A 23,876-nucleotide genomic window follows, 5' to 3' on the forward strand; every position below is an offset into this window, starting at 1 on the left:
CAATCTGAGTATCTTTACATCGTTTGCGTATCTTTACTATTCCAATTGTGTATCTTTTCATTTCTCGTTTGACTATCTTTCTGTAAGGCTTCTGATGCGAGTTTCTATTGTATTTGAGAGTTTTGCAAGTGTGGGAGTGTGTTTCTTTCAAACTGAGTATCTTTACATCGTTTGCGTATCTTTACTATTCCAATTGTGTATCTTTACATCGTTTGCGTATCATTACAATTCCAATTGAGTATCTTTTCATTTCTCGTTTGAGTATCTTTCTGTAAGGCTTTCTGATGCGAGTTTCTATTGAATTTGAGAGTTTTGCAAGTGTGGGAGTGTGTTTCTTTCAAACTGAGTATCTTTACATCGTTTGCGTATCTTTACTATTCCAATTGTGTATCTTTACATCGTTTGCGTATCATTACAATTCCAATTGAGTATCTTTTCATTTCTCGTTTGAGTATCTTTCTGTAAGGCTTTCTGATGCGAGTTTCTATTGAATTTGAGAGTTTTGCAAGTGTGGGAGCGTGTTTCTTTCAAACTGAGTATCTTTACATCGTTTGCGTATGTTTACTATTCCAATTGTGTTTCTTTACATCGTTTGCGTATCTTTACTATTCCAATTGTGTATCTTTTCATTTCTCGTTTGAGTATCTTTCTGTAAGGCTTCTGATGAGAGTTTCTATTGTATTTGAGAGTTTTGCAAGTGTGGGAGCGTGTTTCTTTCAAACTAAGTAACTTTACATCGTTTGCGTATCTTTACTATTCCAATTGTGTATCTTTACATCGTTTGCGTATCATTACAATTCCAATTGAATATCTTTTCATTTCTCGTTTGAGTATTTTTCTGTAAGGCTTTCTGATGCGAGTTTCTATTGAATTTGAGAGTTTTGCAAGTGTGGGAGCGTGTTTGTTTCAAACTGAGTATCTTTACATCGTTTGCGTATCTTTACTATTCCAATTGTGTATCTTTACATCGTTTGCGTATCATTACAATTCCAATTGAGTATCTTTTCATTTCTCGTTTGAGTATCTTTCTGTAAGGCTTTCTGATGCGAGTTTCTATTGAATTTCAGAGTTTTGCAAGTGTGGGAGTGTGTTTCGTTCAAACTGAGTATCTTTACATCGTTTGCGTATGTTTACTATTCCAATTGTGTATCTTTACATCGTTTGCGTATCTTTACTATTCCAAATGTGTATCTTTTCATTTCTCGTTTGAGTATCTTTCTGTAAGGCTTCTGATGCGAGTTTCTATTGTATTTGAGAGTTTTGCAAGTGTGGGAGTGTGTTTCTTTCAAACTAATTATCTTTACATCGTTTGCGTATCTTTACTATTCCAATTGTGTATCTTTACATCGTTTGCGTATCTTTACTATTCCAAATGTGTATCTTTACATCGTTTGCGTATATTTACTATTCCAATTGTGTATCTTTACATCGTTTGCGTATCTTTACTATTCCAATTGTGTATCTTTACATCGTTTGCGTATGTTTACTATTCTAATTGTGTATCTTTACATCGTTTGCGTATCTTTACTATTCCAATTGTGTATATTTTCATTTCTCGTTTGAGTATCTTGCTGTAAGGCTTCTGATGCGAGTTTCTATTGTATTTGAGAGTTTTGCAAGTGTGGGAGTGTGTTTCTTTCAAACTGAGTATCTTTACATCGTTTGCGTATCTTTACTATTCCAATTGTGTATCTTTACATCGTTTGCGTATCATTACAATTCCAATTGAGTATCTTTTCATTTCTCGTTTGAGTATCTTTCTGTAAGGCTTTCTGATGCGAGTTTCTAATGAATTTGAGAGTTTTGCAAGTGTGGGAGTGTGTTTCTTTCAAACTGAGTATCTTTACATCGTTTGCGTATGTTTACTATTCCAATTGTGTATCTTTACATCGTTTGCGTATCTTTACTATTCCAATTGTGTATCTTTTCATTTCTCGTTTGAGTATCTTTCTGTAAGGCTTCTGATGCGAGTTTCTATTGTAATTGAGAGTTTTGCAAGTGTGGGAGTGTGTTTCTTTCAATCTGAGTATCTTTACATCGTTTGCGTATCTTTACTATTCCAATTGTGTATCTTTTCATTTCTCGTTTGAGTATCTTTCTGTAAGGCTTCTGATGCGAGTTTCTATTGTATTTGAGAGTTTTGCAAGTGTGGGAGTGTGTTTCTTTCAAACTGAGTATCTTTACATCGTTTGGGTATCTTTACTATTCCAATTGTGTATCTTTTCATTTCTCGTTTGAGTATCTTTCTGTAAGGCTTCTGATGCGAGTTTCTATTGTATTTGAGAGTTTTTCAAGTGTGGGAGTGTGTTTCTTTCAAACTGAGTATCTTTACATCGTTTGCGTATCTTTACTATTCCAATTGTGTATCTTTACATCGTTTGCGTATCATTACAATTCCAATTGAGTATCTTTTCATTTCTCGTTTGAGTATCTTTCTGTAAGGCTTTCTGATGCGAGTTTCTATTGAATTTGAGAGTTTTGCAAGTGTGGGAGCGTGTTTCTTTCAAACTGAGTATCTTTACATTGTTTGCGTATGTTTACTATTCCAATTGTGTTTCTTTACATCGTTTGCGTATCTTTACTATTCCAATTGTGTATCTTTTCATTTCTCTTTTGAGTATCTTTCTGTAAGGCTTCTGATGCGAGTTTCTATTGTATTTGAGTGTTTTGCAAGTGTGGGAGCGTGTTTCTTTCAAACTAAGTAACTTTACATCGTTTGCGTATCTTTACTATTCCAATTGTGTATCTTTACATCGTTTGCGTATCATTACAATTCCAATTGAATATCTTTTCATTTCTCGTTTGAGTATCTTTCTGTAAGGCTTTCTGATGCGAGTTTCTATTGAATTTGAGAATTTTGCAAGTGTGGGAGCGTGTTTCTTTCAAACTGAGTATCTTTACATCGTTTGCGTATCTTTATTATTCCAATTGTGTATCTTTACATCGTTTGCGTATCATTACAATTCCAATTGAGTATCTTTTCATTTCTCGTTTGAGTATCTTTCTGTAAGGCTTCTGATGCCAGTTTCTATTGTATTTCAGAGTTTTGCAAGTGTGGGAGCGTGTTTCTTTCAAACTGAGTATCTTTACATAGTTTGCGTATGTTTACTATTCCAATTGTGTTTCTTTACATCGTTTGCGTATCTTTACTATTCCAATTGTGTATCTTTTCATTTCTCGTTTGAGTATCTTTCTGTAAGGCTTCTGATGCGAGTTTCTATTGTATTTGAGAGTTTTGCAAGTGTGGGAGCGTGTTTCTTTCAAACTAAGTAACTTTACATCGTTTGCGTATCTTTACTATTCCAATTGTGTATCTTTACATCGTTTGCGTATCATTACAATTCCAATTGAATATCTTTTCATTTCTCGTTTGAGTATCTTTCTGTAAGGCTTTCTGATGCGAGTTTCTATTGAATTTGAGAGTTTTGCAAGTGTGGGAGCGTGTTTCTTTCAAACTGAGTATCTTTACATCGTTTGCGTATCTTTATTATTCCAATTGTGTATCTTTACATCGTTTGCGTATCATTACAATTCCAATTGAGTATCTTTTCATTTCTCGTTTGAGTATCTTTCTGTAAGGCTTTCTGATGCGAGTTTCTATTGAATTTCAGAGTTTTGCAAGTGTGGGAGTGTGTTTCGTTCAAACTGAGTATCTTTACATCGTTTGCGTATGTTTACTATTCCAATTGTGTATCTTTACATCGTTTGCGTATCTTTACTATTCGAAATGTGTATCTTTTCATTTCTCGTTTGAGTATCTTTCTGTAAGGCTTCTGATGCGAGTTTCTATTGTATTTGAGAGTTTTGCAAGTGTGGGAGTGTGTTTCTTTCAAACTAAGTATCTTTACATCGTTTGCGTATCTTTACTATTGCAAATGTGTATCTTTACATCGTTTGCGTATCTTTACTATTCCAATTGTGTATCTTTACATCGTTTGCGTATCTTTACTATTCCAATTGTGTATCTTTACATCGTTTGCGTATGTTTACTATTCCAATTGTGTATCTTTACATCGTTTGCGTATCTTTACTATTCCAATTGTGTATCTTTTCATTTCTCGTTTGAGTATCTTTCTGTAAGGCTTCTGATGCGAGTTTCTATTGTAATTGAGAGTTTTGCAAGTGTGGGAGTGTGTTTCTTTCAATCTGAGTATCTTTACATCGTTTGCGTATCTTTACTATTCCAATTGTGTATCTTTTCATTTCTCGTTTGAGTATCTTTCTGTAAGGCTTCTGATGCGAGTTTCTATTGTATTTGAGAGTTTTGCAAGTGTGGGAGTGTGTTTCTTTCAAACTGAGTATCTTTACATCGTTTGGATATCTTTACTATTCCAATTGTGTATCTTTTCATTTCTCGTTTGAGTATCTTTCTGTAAGGCTTTCTGATGCGAGTTTCTATTGAATTTGAGAGTTTTGCAAGTGTGGGAGCGTGTTTCTTTCAAACTGAGTATCTTTACATCGTTTGCGTATGTTTACTATTCCAATTGTGTATTTTTACATCGTTTGCCATTCTTTACTATTCCAATTGTGTATCTTTTCATTTCTCGTTTCAGTATCTTACTGTAAGGCTTCTGATGCGAGTTTCTATTGTATTTGAGAGTTTTGCAAGTGTGGGAGTGTGTTTCTTTCAATCTGAGTATCTTTACATCGTTTGCGTATCTTTACTATTCCAATTGTGTATCTTTTCATTTCTCGTTTGAGTATCTTTCTGTAAGGCTTCTGATGCGAGTTTCTATTGTATTTAAGAGTTTTGCAAGTGTGGGAGCGTGTTTCTTTCAAACTAAGTAACTTTACATCGTTTGCGTATCTTTACTATTCCAATTGTGTATCTTTACATCGTTTGCGTATCATTACAATTCCAATTGAATATCTTTTCATTTCTCGTTTGAGTATCTTTCTGTAAGGCTTTCTGATGCGAGTTTCTATTGAATTTGAGAGTTTTGCAAGTGTGGGAGCGTGTTTCTTTCAAACTGAGTATCTTTACATCGTTTGCGTATGTTTACTATTCCAATTGTGTATCTTTACATCGTTTGCGTATCTTTACTATTCCAATTGTGTATCTCTTCATTTCTCGTTTGAGTATCTTTCTGTAAGGCTTCTGATGCGAGTTTCTATTGTATTTGAAAGTTTTGCAAGTGTGGAAGTGTGTTTCTTTCAATCTGAGTATCTTTACATCCTTTGCGTATCTTTACTATTCCAATTGTGTATCTTTTCATTTCTCGTTTGAGTATCTTTCTGTAAGGCTTCTGATGCGAGTTTCTATTGTATTTGAGAGTTTTGCAAGTGTGGGAGTGTGTTTCTTTCAAACTGAGTATCTTTACATCGTTTGGGTATCTTTACTATTCCAATTGTGTATCTTTTCATTTCTCGTTTGAGTATCTTTCTGTAAGGCTTCTGATGCGAGTTTCTATTGTATTTGAGAGTTTTTCAAGTGTGGGAGTGTGTTTCTTTCAAACTGAGTATCTTTACATCGTTTGCGTATCTTTACTATTCCAATTGTGTATCTTTACATCGTTTGCGTATCATTACAATTCCAATTGAGTATCTTTTCATTTCTCGTTTGAGTATCTTTCTGTAAGGCTTTCTGATGCGAGTTTCTATTGAATTTGAGAGTTTTGCAAGTGTGGGAGCGTGTTTCTTTCAAACTGAGTATCTTTACATTGTTTGCGTATGTTTACTATTCCAATTGTGTTTCTTTACATCGTTTGCGTATCTTTACTATTCCAATTGTGTATCTTTTCATTTCTCTTTTGAGTATCTTTCTGTAAGGCTTCTGATGCGAGTTTCTATTGTATTTGAGTGTTTTGCAAGTGTGGGAGCGTGTTTCTTTCAAACTAAGTAACTTTACATCGTTTGCGTATCTTTACTATTCCAATTGTGTATCTTTACATCGTTTGCGTATCATTACAATTCCAATTGAATATCTTTTCATTTCTCGTTTGAGTATCTTTCTGTAAGGCTTTCTGATGCGAGTTTCTATTGAATTTGAGAATTTTGCAAGTGTGGGAGCGTGTTTCTTTCAAACTGAGTATCTTTACATCGTTTGCGTATCTTTACTATTCCAATTGTGTATCTTTACATCGTTTGCGTATCATTACAATTCCAATTGAGTATCTTTTCATTTCTCGTTTGAGTATCTTTCTGTAAGGCTTTCTGATGCGAGTTTCTATTGAATTTCAGAGTTTTGCAAGTGTGGGAGTGTGTTTCGTTCAAACTGAGTATCTTTACATCGTTTGCGTATGTTTACTATTCCAATTGTGTATCTTTACATCGTTTGCGTATCTTTACTATTCCAAATGTGTATCTTTTCATTTCTCGTTTGAGTATCTTTCTGTAAGGCTTCTGATGCGAGTTTCTATTGAATTTGAGAGTTTTGCAAGTGTGGGAGCGTGTTTCTTTCAAACTGAGTATCTTTACATCGTTTGCGTATGTTTACTATTCCAATTGTGTATTTTTACATCGTTTGCCTATCTTTACTATTCCAATTGTGTATCTTTTCATTTCTCGTTTCAGTATCTTACTGTAAGGCTTCTGATGCGAGTTTCTATTGTATTTGAGAGTTTTGCAAGTGTGGGAGTGTGTTTCTTTCAATCTGAGTATCTTTACATCGTTTGCGTATCTTTACTATTCCAATTGTGTATCTTTTCATTTCTCGTTTGAGTATCTTTCTGTAAGGCTTCTGATGCGAGTTTCTATTGTATTTAAGAGTTTTGCAAGTGTGGGAGCGTGTTTCTTTCAAACTAAGTAACTTTACATCGTTTGCGTATCTTTACTATTCCAATTGTGTATCTTTACATCGTTTGCGTATCATTACAATTCCAATTGAATATCTTTTCATTTCTCGTTTGAGTATCTTTCTGTAAGGCTTTCTGATGCGAGTTTCTATTGAATTTGAGAGTTTTGCAAGTGTGGGAGCGTGTTTCTTTCAAACTGAGTATCTTTACATCGTTTGCGTATGTTTACTATTCCAATTGTGTATCTTTACATCGTTTGCGTATCTTTACTATTCCAATTGTGTATCTTTTCATTTCTCGTTTGAGTATCTTTCTGTAAGGCTTCTGATGCGAGTTTCTATTGTATTTGAGAGTTTTGCAAGTGTGGGAGTGTGTTTCTTTCAAACTGAGTATCTTTACATCGTTTGGGTATCTTTACTATTCCAATTGTGTATCTTTTCATTTCTCGTTTGAGTATCTTTCTGTAAGGCTTCTGATGCGAGTTTCTATTGTATTTGAGAGTTTTTCAAGTGTGGGAGTGTGTTTCTTTCAAACTGAGTATCTTTACATCGTTTGCGTATCTTTACTATTCCAATTGTGTATCTTTACATCGTTTGCGTATCATTACAATTCCAATTGAGTATCTTTTCATTTCTCGTTTGAGTATCTTTCTGTAAGGCTTTATGATGCGAGTTTCTATTGAATTTGAGAGTTTTGCAAGTGTGGGAGTGTGTTTCTTTCAAACTGAGTATCTTTACATCGTTTGCGTATCTTTACTATTCCAATTGTGTATCTTTACATCGTTTGCGTATCTTTACTATTCCAATTGTGTATCTTTTCATTTCTCGTTTGAGTATCTTTCTATAAGGCTTTCTGATGCGAGTTTCTACTGACTTTGAGAGTTTTGCAAGTGTGGGAGTGTGTTTCGTTCAAACTCAGTATCTTTACATCGTTTGCATATCTTTACTATTCCAATTGTGTATCTTTACATCGTTTGCGTATCATTACAATTCCAATTGAGTATCTTTTCATTTCTCGTTTGAGTATCTTTCTATAAGGCTTTCTGATGCGAGTTTCTATTGACTTTGAGAGTTTTGCAAGTGTGGGAGTGTGTTTCGTTCAAACTCAGTATCTTTACATCGTTTGCATATGTTTACTATTCCAATTGTGTATCTTTACTATTCCAATTCTGTATCTTTTCAGTTCTCGTTTGAGTATCTTTCTGTAAGGCTTCTGATGCGAGTTTCTATTGTATTTGAAATTTTTTCAAGAATGGGAGTGTGTTTCTTTCAAACTGAGTATCTTTACATCGTTTGCGTATCTTTACTATTCCAATTGTGTATCTTTTCATTTCTCGTTTGAGTATCTTTCTGTAAGGCTTTCTGATGCGAGTTTCTATTGAATTTGAGAGTTTTGCTAGTGTGGGAGTGTGTTTCCTTCAAACTGAGTATCTTTACATCGTTTGCGTCTCTTTACTATTCCAATTGTGTATCTTTACATCGTTTACGTATCTTTACTATTCCAATTGTGTATCTTTTCATTTCTCGTTTGAGTATCTTTCTGTAAGGCTTTCTGATGCGAGTTTCTATTGAATTTGAGTGTTTTGCAAGTGTGGGAGTGTGTTTCTTAAAAACTGAGTATCTTTACATCGTTTGCGTATCTTTACTTTTCCAATTGTGTATCTTTACATCGTTTGCGTATCTTTACTATTCCAATTGTGTATCTTTACATCGTTTGCGTATCTTTACTATTCCAATTGTGTATCTTTACCTCGTTTGCGTATCTTTACTATTCCAATTGAGTATCTTTTCATTTCTCGTTTGAGTATCTTTCTGTAAGGCTTTCTGATGCGAGTTTCTATTGAATTTGAGAGTTTTGCAAGTGTGGGAGTGTGTTTCTTTCAAACTGAGTATCTTTACATCGTTTGCGTATGTTTACTATTCCAATTGTGTATCTTTACATCGTTTGCGTATCTTTACTATTCCAATTGTGTATCTTTTCTTTTCTCGTTTGAGTATCTTTCTGTAAGGCTTCTGATGCGAGTTTCTATTGTATTTGAGAGTTTTGCAAGTGTGGGAGTGTTTCTTTCAAACTGAGTATCTTTACATCGTTTGCGTATGTTTACTATTCCAATTGTGTATCTTTACATCGTTTGCGTATCTTTACTATTCCAATTGTGTATCTTTTCATTTCTCGGTTGAGTATCTTTCTGTAAGGCTTTCTGATGCGAGTTTCTATTGAATTTGTGAGTTTTGCAAGTGTGGGAGTGTGTTTCCTTCAAACTGAGTATCTTTACATCGTTTGCGTTTCTTTACTATTCCAATTGTGTATCTTTACATCGTTTGCGTATCTTTACTATTCCAATTGTGTATCTTTTCATTTCTCGTTTGAGTATCTTTCTGTAAGGCTTTCTGATGCGAGTTTCTATTGAATTTGAGTGTTTTGCAAGTGTGGGAGTGTGTTTCTTTCAAACTGAGTATCTTTACATCGTTTGCGTATCTTTACTTTTCCAATTGTGTATCATTACATCGTTTGCGTATCTTTACAATTCCAATTGAGTATCTTTTCATTTCTCGTTTGAGTATCTTTCTGTAAGGATTTCTGATGCCAGTTTCTATTGAATTTGAGTGTTTTGCAAGTGTGGGAGTGTGTTTCTTTCAAACTGAGTATCTTTACATCATTTGCGTATGTTTACTATTCCAATTGTGTATGTTTACATCGTTTGCGTATCTTTACTATTCCAATTGTGTATCTTTTCATTTCTCGTTTGAGTATCTTTCTGTAAGCTTCTGATGCGAGTTTCTATTGTATTTGAGAGTTTTGCAAGTGTGGGAGTGTGTTTCTTTCAAACTGAGTATCTTTACATCGTTTGCGTATGTTTACTATTCCAATTGTGTATCTTTACATCGTTTGCCTATTGATGATTGCTCGATTACTCGACATCAATATTTAACCCTGAACACATCATAGTAGTATAAAGCAAGAGGGTATCGTTCACAAACCGGGGATCCAGCCAGGGCTTAGGATCACTTCAATTAACACGAATTCATAAAGGTTTTAAAGTTTGATATAGATTTTGGATTGAGTCATAAAAACAGTAAATAAAACCTAAGCTAATATATACATGTGATCAACCAACCAACACATAAACAATCACCAAAACAATTCACATAGAGGGAATCGAACCAAGTTCTACAACTTCTTAGTATCATGCCGAGACATACATTGAACAACCAAGAATGGATCATGCAATTAGGTTTCTAAGCAGTAACCTAAACACATAGACACTTAACACATTCAATCACAACCAAGCAGCCATAATCGAAATTCTAACATGTTCATCTTAATCATGTAATCCCAAAGCCATGCACATTGAATTCATCAAGTATGTCACTTACTTAACCAACAACCATGCAATTCGAAAATCACATAAACAAGAATAACCATGCTCTTAGCATAAGTCTTTAATCCAACAACCTAAATATCATGCTACAAGCATAGTCATAACACCTAGGAATCGAAAATTGTTCAAGCACACATTCGGCAGAAAACCAAAACAGAAAATCATAAAACCAAAACATAATTTTCGAATCATCTATATAAATTGAATCAAGTAGCTATTTCATAGACAAAATTGATACAAGACTACTCTAACCAAATCGCAACTTCATCCATGATTCGAAATAAAACCTAAGCCCGAAATAGACAAGAGTGAGTCATGGTTACACTTTATAAATCAAGCAATCCACAAGTGTAGCCGAGTCTTCTATGGATGAAACCTCCTTCACAAGCGTGTTTGAAGGCTATTGATAGGTGAGGAATGATGGAATCGGTTTTAGGATTTCTTGGAATGGTGAAGGATGAATTCGGCAGAGCTATGGCTGTGTTTTTGTGTAGGGTTGATGATGTTGCTGAATGGAGAGGCCGGCCTCTATATATAGAGGTGTAGGAAGCCTTCTTGCGTGCCAAAAGGAAATAGAATCCAATTGGGAAACTGAAATCCTCTTTGTTATGGATTTGCTTTATGTACTCCATATCCAACTTGATGTAGGAAACCAAGTTCAATAGGGAGATCTCTTTAAGGGCTGCACGGCAATCTCTTAGTCCAACTAGGAGTAGCTAGGCCGGCCTCCTCTTCTCCTTCTTCAACTCGAATATGATTTCCTTGTTCAACTAGGAATGCAACTCGGCAACTCTCCTTTCTTTCCAAATATGATTTGTCGTTCCTGAAAAGAAATCGTCGATCAAGGAATAGGAAAGAATGAAAATAGGAAAGTAGAGTCCTAGTCGAGTAAGGAATCCTAGTTCAATCAGGAGTTCTAACACTTAGCACAATTTCATCATCAAATCATCTAAAATCGAAATAGCTTTACTTCAAACATACATATGACAAATATGAACCTAAAACAACTAAATAAGAAGTAACAAAGCATAAGAATAGGGCATATATACATTAAGAACGTCACACTTTGTGTTCCTATCAACAACCCCACACTTAGACTTTGCTAGTCCCTTAGCAAACACTAAAAACGAAAATCAAAACATAATACGAAATCAAAACAACATAACTAACGACACAACACTAATGCCTTCAACATTTTGTCTCAGAGATCTTCAAACTCATAGTATTAAGAATAGCACTCAATCGAAATAGATAGGATGAATTTAATGGTTAATAAACATGAAATTTCGTTTAACAAGTAAGACATGGCAGAAACAAAGGTGAAATTAAGCTCAACATGTTCAAAACAAGTTCAAATTCAACTCACATAGGATACGCACTCCAAATCTTTTCTCTCAAGAACATGGCATATGCTTAAAAGCTTTTCACACACAAGAGTTATGAACATAGTGAAAATCGAGAACCTCATGAAAGATACCAATCATATGCACAAATGAACCCAAACCATATGCTTACTTATGAAACAAACTCCACAAATCAAGGACTACTCATTTTAAGAATCATGCGGATCTTTAGAAAAGGGATAGGTTAGGCTCGGCATGGATATATTTTCAAGGTAAAGGAATCACAAAGGTCATCCTCAAGACTTAGCAGAGCAAAACATCCACCTTATGTCGCCATACTCCATAAAACAAGGGCCAAATATCATCATGTTGGACCCATTCTTCACTTTATACATTGTGAAAATGAACAAAGGCTAAAGTATAACATTATTGAGCCTTCAACAAATACATCAAAACTCCAAATTCACATGAACAAGTATGTATGCCGAGATCCTTGTATCATTCTGTCATCATTTTTTTTTCTTTTCTTGCCGTATACATGTCTTTTTCTTTCTTTCTTTCTCACGGCATCTTTCAATTTTTCTTTTCTTTTCATTCTCTTTTCACGGCATAACATACATACAATAGCGTAACCCCACACTTGAATCAAATCATCACTCCATATTACATCCAAGAATCGGCTTTGCCAAGCCTCAAAGACAAGGTAGAGATATAACTATACTAAGCAAGGATATAACATGTTGGTAATGAAAGAAAAGGCTTAACGTAGGCTCAAAGGGGTTAATACTAAGGTGTCCCAAGCTGGGCTCAAATAAGGATATACGGCTTTTTGGCTTAAGTGGTGGAAATCCTAAAAAGATCCAACAATCATTTTCAAAATCAGAGTATGTTATGACATAAAGCTTCGAAAGTTTCACAAAGTAAGTTCTAGCATTCTCTAGTTCATTGCAATTCTATGGCATACGAATTGATCAAAATAGATGTAATGAGGTTATAAAGCCAAGAAAACGATAGAATAAACTCTCCAAAGAAAGGCACATATATGGCTCGAATCTCACATAGGTTACATGAATTCAAACAAGTAAAGAACATGCTCATTCTGTACCTAAGTTTCAAAATCCTCATCTACTACATGTTCGTACAAAATCTACACATCGATTAACCATCAAATAATAATGAAATTCATTCCAATATCATGATCATCTATCAACCATAATTTCAAAGATCAACTCATCCTAGACAGTTAAAGGCATACCTAGGACTCAAAACAAAAACAAAACAAGTCAAAATCGAAAAACAGAACCAAAATGACACTAAAATTTCGAAAATCAAAACACAAAATTTAAACACATAAGCATCAAACACTAGAATACAACGAATGATGTATACCCCACCCCACACTTAAAATTTACATTGCCCTCAATGTACAATATGATAAGCAACGAAAATTAGAAAGAGTTAAGGGATAAGAAAATGCAAACACTCGTTGATGGCTCCTTCATTGGCTTAAGTTTAGAGTCTATAGCCTAGACTATCTCAAATCATTACTTGCTTGCCGTAGGATCAAGGAGAGACGTCTCCTCCACATTGTGTTCCACGAAATTGTCATAGTACGGCTTCAAGCGATGTCCATTGACCGTGAATTCCTTTCCATGCACCATGCTTTTGATCTGAATAGCACCAGAAGGAAAAACATTAGTAACAACAAACGGTCCAAGCCACCTAGAACGGAGCTTGCCCGGAAACAATCTAAGTCGAGAATTAAATAAAAGAACTTTCTGCCCAACGACAAAGTGTTTCTTCCTAATCATGCGGTCATGGAATGTTTTAGTCTTCTCCTTGTAAACCATCGCCGAATCATAGGCCTCATTCCGGATCTCTTCAAGCTCATGCAATTGCAACTTCCTATGTAATCCGGCCTCATCAATGTCCATGTTGAAATTCTTCACAGCCCACCATGCACGATGTTCAAGCTCCACGGGAAGATGGCACGCCTTGCCATAGACTAGTCGAAATGGTGACATGCCTAGGGGAGTCTTGTATGCCGTCCTATAGGCCCAAAGAGCATCATCCAATCGGTGAGACCAATCCTTGCGTGATGGTCCAACAGACTTCTCTAAAATTCTCTTGATCTCACGATTAGATAGCTCTACTTGTCCACTTGTTTGAGGGTGATAAGGCGTAGCAACCTTATGCTTGATTCCATACTTCTTCAACAACGCCTCAATGGTCCGGTTGCAAAAGTGAGATCCTCCATCACTAATGATAACTCTCGGCATACCAAACCTAGAGAAAATGTTAGAACGAAGGAAATCTGCAACAACTCGAGAATCATTAGTCCGGGTGGCCTTTGCTTCCACCCATTTCGAAACATAGTCCACACACACGAGTATGTATAAGTAACCATTTGAGCTAGGAAAAGGTCCCATGAAATCAATACCCCAACAATCAAAAATTTCGACATATATAATCGGTGTCATAGGCATTTGATCTCTAGATCCTAAGTTTCCCATGCGTTGGCACCTATCACAAGTCATGCAAAAATGATATGCATCTTTGAAAATCGTAGGCCAAAAGAAACCACATTCTAACACCTTAAGAGCAGTCCTACGTGAACCAAAATGTCCTCCACAAGATTCAGAATGGCAAAAAGTAAGTATAGAATGATGTTCATGTTCGGGAACACACCTCCTAATGATTTGATCAACACAATGTTTCCACAAGTATGGTTCATCCCAAACGTAATACTTAGCTAATGCCTTGAGTCTATTCTTTTGTGCATGCGATAAAGTATCCGGAAATTGCTTAGAAACAAGATAATTCACAATATCTGCATACCATGGCTCACTTACCTCAACTCGAAAGAGTTGCTCGTCCGGAAAGCTCTCTTGGATGGCCAAGGGCTCGGCATCTCTCACCAAACGACTCAAATGATCCGCCACAACATTGTCACTTCCCTTCTTGTCCTTGATCTCGAGATCAAACTCTTGGAGTAGAAGAATCCATCGAATCAATCTCGGTTTGGCATCCTTCTTTGTCATTAAATACTTCAAAGCTGCATGGTCAGTGTACACAATAACTTTAGATTGAAGTAAGTAAGAACGAAACTTATCTAGAGCAAAGATCACGGCAAGAAGTTCTTTTTCAGTTGTGGTGTAGTTTTGTTGCGCATCATTGAGTGTTCTTGAGGCATAGTAGATGGCGTAGGGCTGCTTGTCCTTCCTCTGCCCTAGCACGGCTCCAACTGCATAGTCGGAGGCGTCACACATCAACTCGAATGGCAAGGACCAATCCGGCGGTGCCATGATCGGTGCTGAAGTTAGGAGCTTCTTCAAAGTCTCGAATGCATGCTTGCAATCATCATCAAAGTTGAATGGGACGTCCTTTTGAAGTAATGAACTCAGTGGTCTCGCAATCTTGGAAAAATCCTTGATAAACCTACGATAGAAACCTGCATGTCCAAGAAACGATCGAACATCCCTCACACTTGTGGGGAGGGGTAAGTGACGCACAAGATCTATTTTAGACTTATCAACCTCAATTCCTCTAGATGAAACAATATGACCTAAGACAATGCCTTGCGTGACCATAAAGTGACATTTTTCCCAATTCAAAACCAAGTTAGTTTCTTCACAACGTTTAAGCACTAGTTCAACATTTTCAAGGCAAGTTTCGAAATCTTCACCATAGACAGAAAAATCATCCATGAAAACTTCAATTTTAGAACCAATATACTCAGAGAAAATGTGATACATACAACGTTGAAACGTACCTGGGGCGTTGCATAAACCAAAAGGCATGCGACGATAGGCAAACGTACCAAAAGGGCATGTGAACGTGGTCTTCTCTTGATCTTCTTCCGCAACACTTATCTGGTTGTATCCACTATATCCATCAAGGAAACAATAGAAGGAGTGACCAGCTAACCTTTCAAGCATTTGATCAATGAATGGCAATGGCATGTGATCCTTCCTTGTTGTCGCATTGAGCTTCCTATAGTCAATACATACTCTATGACCGGTCACTGTCCTTTGAGGTACCAACTCGTTGTCCTTGTTCTTCACCACCGTGATGCCTGACTTCTTTGGCACAACTTGGATGGGAGAGATCCACCTACTATCCGAGATGGGGTAGATCACGCCACAATCGTGCAACTTAGTGATTTCATCCTTTACAACTTGCATCATTGGTGGATGAAGGCGTCTCTGACCTTCCTTGGTTGGCTTGGCACCATCTTCTAGCAATATTCGATGCACACACATGGTAGGGCTGATCCCTTTGATGTCGGCTAAGGTCCATCCTATTGCCGTTTTGTGTCTTCTCAACACTTCAATCAATCTCTCTTCTTGCTCCTCGTTTAGTGCAGATGAAATGATCACGGGCAATGTATCCTCTTCTCCTAGAAACGCATACTTCAAGTGGTCCGGAAGAACCTTAAGATCAAGCTTCGGAGCTTGAACCACAGAAGGAAGATTCTTGTTAGTAGTTAAGAGAATTGGACTAGGAGAGACAAAGCTTACCTCACGTGCAACCTCAAGAGAGGTCACGGTTTCATGAATCAAGGATGGCACGGCCTTGTTTGTTTCTAACACCGAAATGTTTGAGCTATCACTTGTAAATCCGGCCCCTTGGGCAATAGTGAGTGCCAACTCGTCATTTGTCAAGGTATCAAGATAGTTATCTGCAAGGGAATCAAGTATGTCAACTGAAAAACAATCACTTAACTCCGAAAGAGGATACCTCATAGCTTCAAAGATGTTGAAGCTAATCACTTCACCATCGAACTCAAAGGTGAGTGATCCACTAAACACATCTATTTTGGTTCGTGCGGTCTTCATGAAGGGGCGGCCTAACAAGATAGGAACCTCCTTGTCATCTGCCTCCGTTGGCTCCATGTCAATGACATAGAAGTCGGCAGGGAAGATCAAGCTCGAAACCTGCACAAGAACATCTTCAACATAGCCCAAAGGGACTTTGTTGGAACAATCAGCCAATCGAATCACAACATTATCACGTTTCAAATCACCTAGACCTAGGTTCTCATAGATATAGTGCGGCATTACATTAATAGATGCACCTAAGTCTAACATTATCTTTTCAAACGTCATGTTTCCGATTGTACAAGGGATAGAAAAACTCCCTGGATCCTTAAGCTTTGGTGGTAGCTTCCTTTGGAGCACGGCAGAAACCGTCTCACTCATTGTAACAACCTCCTTCTCTCGAGTCATCCTCTTATTGGTGCACAATTCTTTCAAAAACTTAGCATACTTAGGATTTTGTTGTATGCATTCAATAAGAGGCATGTTTACTTCCACCTTCTTGAAAATGTCGAGCATGGCTTGATCAGAGTCATCCTTCTTTTGCTTTGCGAATCTACTAGGGAAGGGAACACGAGGAAGATCATTAGTTGAAACCAAACCACTAGAGTTAGGATCCTTACCTTTGTCATGCACGGCATGATCATCTTTTGGCACGGCATCATTGGCTTTAGAGGAGGCAGGGTCCTTCTCTAAGTCCTTAGCATTGAAACTCTCGGCCTCTAGTCCTTTAGAAGGCACGGCCTTCTTGTGTTGCTCCCTTGGAGCATCCAAGGTCCTCCCACTTCGTGTCACCATGGCCTTCACATTCGGATTAGGCTCAGTTTGGCTCGGCAACTTCCCTCCTTCATGGATCTTGCCCATGAAATCGATCACTTGTCCCATCTGCTTCTTAAGCTCGGTTATATCCTTAGAATGAGCTTGTTGACCTGTAACTAAAGCTTGAGTAGCAGAGTTTAGATTTTGTTGCCCTTGAGCAAGAGACTTCAAAAGTTCATCATAGTTAGGTGAAGATGCATTATTCGAACCATGAACATTAGAGTTAAAGGGAGCAGAACCTTGAGGTACCTGAGGCCTCACAAACAAACCTGAAGGACGAGGTCCATGACCTTGAGCATTGGATGGTTGAGCATTGTTGCTCCAACGAAAATTTGGATGATCTCTAAGTCCAGGGTTGTATGTGTTTGAATATGGATCGTACCTAGGCCTTTGTTGCCCCATGAAGTTCAACTCTTCTTCAGTCATTGCACCATTTGGACAATTGTCAGTAGTGTGATCCTTGAAAGAACAAATGCCGCATGCTTGAGGGGTGATGCTCGAACCATTGAATGCCTTGACTAGCACGTCAAGCTTTCTTTCTAAAGTAGCCATCTGATTCCTTGCATCAACATCATACACCCCACGGCTCTTGCTTCCTCTCTTCTCCTTGGAACTAAATTGGCGATTGTTGTCAGCCAAGTCATCAATCAAGGTGTAAGCTTCTTGACCGGTTTTGTTCATGAATGTGCAGCCACATGCCGAGTCCACCATGCTCTTATTGGTGGTGTCGAGTCCTTCATAGAAGAATTGTACCAAGTCATCCAACGAAATACCATGGTGAGGGCACTTCCTTTGTAGTTCCTGAAATTCCTCCCAAGCCTCATAGAGTGAATCACCATCTTTTTGAGTGAAGTTCTGAATCTCCCTCCTAAGTCTTTTCGTGAGTTGAGCAGGGAAGAATTGCTTCAAGAACCTCCTAGTCATTTCATCCCATGTAGTGATGATTCCTGCAGGCAAAGAATATAACCAACGTTTAGCATCATCCTTAAGGGTAAATGGGAACAAAAGCAACCTCAAGCCTTCTTGAGAAAGGTGATGAATCGATTGGAGCTTGCAAATGTCCAAGAACTCCCTAAGGTGAACATTAGGGTCTTCCATTGAAGAGCCAGAGTACTTAGGCAGCTGCCCAAGCAATTGAACAGGAATGGAGAAGTTAGCTTCATCAGGTGGAGTGAAAGCAATGCATGAGGGTGATTCCGGGGTGGTAGGAATGAATGCATTCTTGAGTGCCATTGGAGCACCAACAGGAATTATGTCACGGCCCGCAATTGTGTCTAAGTCTTCCTCTTCTTCTGATCTAGGTGAAGAGTTTAAGATTGAATTGCTTGGAGATGCTTCGAAATTTAAAGGTCTACTTATGAAAGAGTTGTTCAAATCTCTAAGTGCTTGAATTCGATCTTTGAGCTCTTGTGTCTTCTTAGAAAATTCGGACATGCATAGTACCTGTTTGTATGAAAGGTAACGAGTTAGCATAGAAGAATACATGATGGATACATAAAATTCGTGCCTTCCCTTAGTCATACACACGCACACTTAAGGGGGAAGGGCACGGCAACTATGTTGTTTACAAAGAGTTAGTTCTTTACGTTTTCACAAGTTCATACATTCACAAGTTCTTTTAGCTATTTCAATGCTTGAATGATCGATTGATTCTAAGTTGTAAATCAAGGTGGACGTGCGGCCTAAGTATGGATGTCTAGACATAAAATCAAGTCTTTGTTTCAGAAGGCCTTTAGCTCAATCAGAGATAGTGAACATGGTAGGACTCATTTGTTGAACTACGGAGAGCGAACTCCCTATCGACTCCATCACCGAGATGTATGTCAGTCAGTAGTTCTCTGAGATCCAATTTTGGTCCCATGCACCAGAGTAATAAAAGAGCGTGCCCCTTACTCAGCTGGACTTAACCTCATGTGTTAGACAAATCTCCAAGTGTTAATAAAAGCCGCCCTCGACCTCATGCAAACTCGAGAGCTAGCATGAAGGGTTAAGGCTAATATTAACAAAAGGGACTTTACCTATTCCGTTCGATTTACAACCTACAACAATCATTCACTCAAGCACCAAAACAACAACCTAAGTTACATTACTATATGTTACACGAAATAAGAATAAGAATAAGAATATACAAATGTACAATATTCACAATGAATTCGTAGTAAAAGTTAGGGATCCATCTCTAATGGATCCCCGGCAACGGCGCCATTTGATGATTGCTCGATTACTCGACATCAATATTTAACCCTGAACACATCATAGTAGTATAAAGCAAGAGGGTATCGTTCACAAACCGGGGATCCAGCCAGGGCTTAGGATCACTTCAATTAACACGAATTCATAAAGGTTTTAAAGTTTGATATAGATTTTGGATTGAGTCATAAAAACAGTAAATAAAACCTAAGCTAATATATACATGTGATCAACCAACCAACACATAAACAATCACCAAAACAATTCACATAGAGGGAATCGAACCAAGTTCTACAACTTCTTAGTATCATGCCGAGACATACATTGAACAACCAAGAATGGATCATGCAATTAGGTTTCTAAGCAGTAACCTAAACACATAGACACTTAACACATTCAATCACAACCAAGCAGCCATAATCGAAATTCTAACATGTTCATCTTAATCATGTAATCCCAAAGCCATGCACATTGAATTCATCAAGTATGTCACTTACTTAACCAACAACCATGCAATTCGAAAATCACATAAACAAGAATAACCATGCTCTTAGCATAAGTCTTTAATCCAACAACCTAAATATCATGCTACAAGCATAGTCATAACACCTAGGAATCGAAAATTGTTCAAGCACACATTCGGCAGAAAACCAAAACAGAAAATCATAAAACCAAAACATAATTTTCGAATCATCTATATAAATTGAATCAAGTAGCTATTTCATAGACAAAATTGATACAAGACTACTCTAACCAAATCGCAACTTCATCCATGATTCGAAATAAAACCTAAGCCCGAAATAGACAAGAGTGAGTCATGGTTACACTTTATAAATCAAGCAATCCACAAGTGTAGCCGAGTCTTCTATGGATGAAACCTCCTTCACAAGCGTGTTTGAAGGCTATTGATAGGTGAGGAATGATGGAATCGGTTTTAGGATTTCTTGGAATGGTGAAGGATGAATTCGGCAGAGCTATGGCTGTGTTTTTGTGTAGGGTTGATGATGTTGCTGAATGGAGAGGCCGGCCTCTATATATAGAGGTGTAGGAAGCCTTCTTGCGTGCCAAAAGGAAATAGAATCCAATTGGGAAACTGAAATCCTCTTTGTTATGGATTTGCTTTATGTACTCCATATCCAACTTGATGTAGGAAACCAAGTTCAATAGGGAGATCTCTTTAAGGGCTGCACGGCAATCTCTTAGTCCAACTAGGAGTAGCTAGGCCGGCCTCCTCTTCTCCTTCTTCAACTCGAATATGATTTCCTTGTTCAACTAGGAATGCAACTCGGCAACTCTCCTTTCTTTCCAAATATGATTTGTCGTTCCTGAAAAGAAATCGTCGATCAAGGAATAGGAAAGAATGAAAATAGGAAAGTAGAGTCCTAGTCGAGTAAGGAATCCTAGTTCAATCAGGAGTTCTAACACTTAGCACAATTTCATCATCAAATCATCTAAAATCGAAATAGCTTTACTTCAAACATACATATGACAAATATGAACCTAAAACAACTAAATAAGAAGTAACAAAGCATAAGAATAGGGCATATATACATTAAGAACGTCACACTTTGTGTTCCTATCACCTATCTTTACTATTCCAATTGTGTATCTTTTCATTTCTCGTTTGAGTATCTTTCTGTAAGGCTTCTGATGCGAGTTTCTATTGTATTTGAAAGTTTTGCAAGTGTGGGGGTGTGTTTCTTTCAAACTGAGTATCTTTACATCGTTTGCGTATCTTTACTATTCCAATTGTGTATCTTTACATCGTTTCCGTATCTTTACTATTCTAATTGTGCATCTTTACATCGTTTGCGTATCTTTACTATTCAAATTGTGTATCTTTACATCGTTTGCGTATCTTTACTATTCCAATTGTGTATCTTTACATCATTTGCGTATCTTTACTATTCCAATTGTGTATCTTTTCATTTCTCGTTTGAGTGTCTTTCTGTAAGGCTTCTGATGCGAGTTTCTATTGTATTTGAGAGTTTTGCAAGTGTGTGAGTGTGTTTCTTTCAAACTGAGTATCTTTACATCGTTTGCGTATCTTTACTATTCCAATTGTGTATCTTTACATCGTTTGCGTATCTTTACAATTCCAATTGAGTATCTTTTCATTTCTCGTTTGAGTATCTTTCTGTAAGGCTTTCTGATGCGAGTTTCTATTGAATTTGAGAGTTTTGCAAGTGTGGGAGTGTGTTTCTTTCAAACTCAGTATCTTTACATCGTTTGCGTATCTTTACTATTCCAATTGTGTATCTTTTCATTTCTCGTTTGAGTGTCTTTCTGTAAGGCTTCTGATGCGAGTTTCTATTGTATTTGAGAGTTTTGCAAGAGTGTGAGTGTGTTTCTTTCAAACTGAGTATCTTTACATCGTTTGCGTATCTTTACTATTCCAATTGTGTATCTTTTCATTTCTCGTTTGAGTATCTTTCTGTAAGGCTTTCTGATGCGAGTTTCTATTGAATTTGAGAGTTTTGCTAGTGTGGGAGTGTGTTTCCTTCAAACTGAGTATCTTTACATCGTTTGCGTCTCTTTACTATTCCAATTGTGTATCTTTACATCGTTTACGTATCTTTACTATTCCAATTGTGTATCTTTTCATTTCTCGTTTGAGTATCTTTCTGTAAGGCTTTCTGATGCGAGTTTCTATTGAATTTGAGTGTTTTGCAAGTGTGGGAGTGTGTTTCTTTCAAACTGAGTATCTTTACATCGTTTGCGTATCTTTACTTTTCCAATTGTGTATCTTTACATCGTTTGCGTATCTTTACTATTCCAATTGTGTATCTTTACATCGTTTGCGTATCTTTACTATTCCAATTGTGTATCTTTACCTCGTTTGCGTATCTTTACTATTCCAATTGAGTATCTTTTCATTTCTCGTTTGAGTATCTTTCTGTAAGGCTTTCTGATGCGAGTTTCTATTGAATTTGAGAGTTTTGCAAGTGTGGGAGTGTGTTTCTTTCAAACTGAGTATCTTTACATCGTTTGCGTATGTTTACTATTCCAATTGTGTATCTTTACATCGTTTGCGTATCTTTACTATTCCAATTGTGTATCTTTTCTTTTCTCGTTTGAGTATCTTTCTGTAAGGCTTCTGATGCGAGTTTCTATTGTATTTGAGAGTTTTGCAAGTGTGGGAGTGTTTCTTTCAAACTGAGTATCTTTACATCGTTTGCGTATGTTTACTATTCCAATTGTGTATCTTTACATCGTTTGCGTATCTTTACTATTCCAATTGTGTATCTTTTCATTTCTCGGTTGAGTATCTTTCTGTAAGGCTTTCTGATGCGAGTTTCTATTGAATTTGTGAGTTTTGCAAGTGTGGGAGTGTGTTTCCTTCAAACTGAGTATCTTTACATCGTTTGCGTTTCTTTACTATTCCAATTGTGTATCTTTACATCGTTTGCGTATCTTTACTATTCCAATTGTGTATCTTTTCATTTCTCGTTTGAGTATCTTTCTATAAGGCTTTCTGATGCGAGTTTCTATTGAATTTGAGTGTTTTGCAAGTGTGGGAGTGTGTTTCTTTCAAACTGAGTATCTTTACATCGTTTGCGTATCTTTACTATTCCAATTGTGTATCATTACATCGTTTGCGTATCTTTACAATTCCAATTGAGTATCTTTTCATTTCTCGTTTGAGTATCTTTCTGTAAGGATTTCTGATGCGAGTTTCTATTGAATTTGAGTGTTTTGCAAGTGTGGGAGTGTGTTTCTTTCAAACTGAGTATCTTTACATCATTTGCGTATGTTTACTATTCCAATTGTGTATGTTTACATCGTTTGCGTATCTTTACTATTCCAATTGTGTATCTTTTCATTTCTCGTTTGAGTATCTTTCTGTAAGCTTCTGATGCGAGTTTCTATTGTATTTGAGAGTTTTGCAAGTGTGGGAGTGTGTTTCTTTCAAACTGAGTATCTTTACATCGTTTGCGTATGTTTACTATTCCAATTGTGTATCTTTACATCGTTTGCCTATCTTTACTATTCCAATTGTGTATCTTTTCATTTCTCGTTTGAGTATCTTTCTGTAAGGCTTCTGATGCGAGTTTCTATTGTATTTGAAAGTTTTGCAAGTGTGGGGGTGTGTTTCTTTCAAACTGAGTATCTTTACATCGTTTGCGTATCTTTACTATTCCAATTGTGTATCTTTACATCGTTTCCGTATCTTTACTATTCTAATTGTGCATCTTTACATCGTTTGCGTATCTTTACTATTCAAATTGTGTATCTTTACATCGTTTGCGTATCTTTACTATTCCAATTGTGTATCTTTACATCATTTGCGTATCTTTACTATTCCAATTGTGTATCTTTTCATTTCTCGTTTGAGTGTCTTTCTGTAAGGCTTCTGATGCGAGTTTCTATTGTATTTGAGAGTTTTGCAAGTGTGTGAGTGTGTTTCTTTCAAACTGAGTATCTTTACATCGTTTGCGTATCTTTACTATTCCAATTGTGTATCTTTACATCGTTTGCGTATCTTTACAATTCCAATTGAGTATCTTTTCATTTCTCGTTTGAGTATCTTTCTGTAAGGCTTTCTGATGCGAGTTTCTATTGAATTTGAGAGTTTTGTAAGTGTGGGAGT

General features: G+C 36.8%; 1 non-coding gene across 1 annotated transcript; it reads left to right on the forward strand.

The window, feature by feature from the left end:
* The first annotated feature begins 17,864 nt into the window (after window positions 1–17,864).
* On the forward strand, window positions 17,865–17,971 carry LOC126804769 (small nucleolar RNA R71). Its single transcript, XR_007673630.1, has one exon. It is a non-coding gene; the product is annotated as a small nucleolar RNA R71 (small nucleolar RNA).
* Window positions 17,972–23,876: the final 5,905 nt, after the last annotated feature.

The sequence above is a fragment of the Argentina anserina genome, unplaced genomic scaffold (assembly GCF_933775445.1).
Source record: "Argentina anserina unplaced genomic scaffold, drPotAnse1.1, whole genome shotgun sequence".
Taxonomy (NCBI): domain Eukaryota; kingdom Viridiplantae; phylum Streptophyta; class Magnoliopsida; order Rosales; family Rosaceae; genus Argentina; species Argentina anserina.